General features: G+C 37.4%; 1 protein-coding gene across 1 annotated transcript in view; it reads right to left on the bottom strand.

The window, feature by feature from the left end:
* LOC119586328 (metastasis-associated protein MTA3-like) overlaps positions 1-1,128 on the bottom strand; it is a gene marked incomplete at its 5' end in the record, with an annotated part of 92,111 nt that overhangs the window by 5,062 nt on the left and 85,921 nt on the right.

The raw sequence follows: 1,128 nt of genomic DNA, 5'->3' as shown, positions 1-1,128 counted from the left end.
AACTAGACAAATGGAACTGTCTCTCTTTGACTTTTGCACATATTTACCTTGCTCTGTGGACATTTGGCTGCAGTATACAAAATTATCCAGCATTTGAGACAAACAATTGAGGGGCTGTAGCTCCTGAACTATTGTGCCCAGAGCCATAACCATACAACTGTTTAGGTACACAACTTTGAGCTGACTGATAGTCCATGGCGTGTATCCTTGCCAACCAGCATTTGGTTTGGCTTGTTGTAGCAATAATCGATGCACATTGTCAATAATGGGTTAATAATTTTCATTAAGAAAACAACTAAACCAATTCAAAATATATTGTAAGTCCTCAACAACTTGATCTTAAATCTATGGATGGATGGGTGCCCATCTGCTCAGTCGAGTAAGCAAATTCCATAAGAAACAAATGGAAGGATGGGAAATATCCACTGAAAACAAATAAATTCAGTGAACCTACAGGGCATTGTAAATGCATTTTTATTTATTTTGTGTGTGACCATAACCAAACCTTGGCCAGTTTTCATTCTGGTCTCAAGATACCTTTGCTGGACTGGAGGCTCTTCCCGACACCAACTGCCATCTAGCTTGGTGCCTTAAATGATAGATCTCCAGTTTGATTTTCTGCAACACTGTGATGGCAGCTCTGACCAACTGTGTCTTTGTCAGGTTCTCCATTCCAAGAGCCATACACAGTTGTGAATGCGGAAGGTGACATTGGATTTCTAGCCTTAGTCCTGAGCTGTACGATGGTTGATGATGGGAAGAGTATTGAATCTGGCAAGGGTGGTGCCAAAACAACATCCAACAAAGAATACCTAATTCTTTTGGTTGCCAGAAAACTGATCTCAGTATATGGCTGCATCTTCAATAATATTTTTTCTAGTAAATTGCTAGACAGGTTATACAATAACTTGAAAAAACTGAGCAAAAGGAATAATGGTTAATGGATAAAAATGAAGTTATAAGAAAGAATATGAAAAGAAAAGGAAAGAAAAGAAAAAAAAAAAAAAGAGAAAGAATAACACAGTTCTTCTGAACAGTATTCACACATTACCAATCTTAGTGTGGCAGTGACCTTATAATATTATAGAGATAAAAATCTGTCCTTTTACAGAAAAATGCTGGTACCAT

The sequence above is a fragment of the Penaeus monodon genome, chromosome 21 (genome assembly GCF_015228065.2).
Source record: "Penaeus monodon isolate SGIC_2016 chromosome 21, NSTDA_Pmon_1, whole genome shotgun sequence".
NCBI lineage: Eukaryota > Metazoa > Arthropoda > Malacostraca > Decapoda > Penaeidae > Penaeus > Penaeus monodon.
Note: the sequence above shows the minus strand (reverse complement) of the source record. Positions and strands in the feature narration are given on the sequence as shown.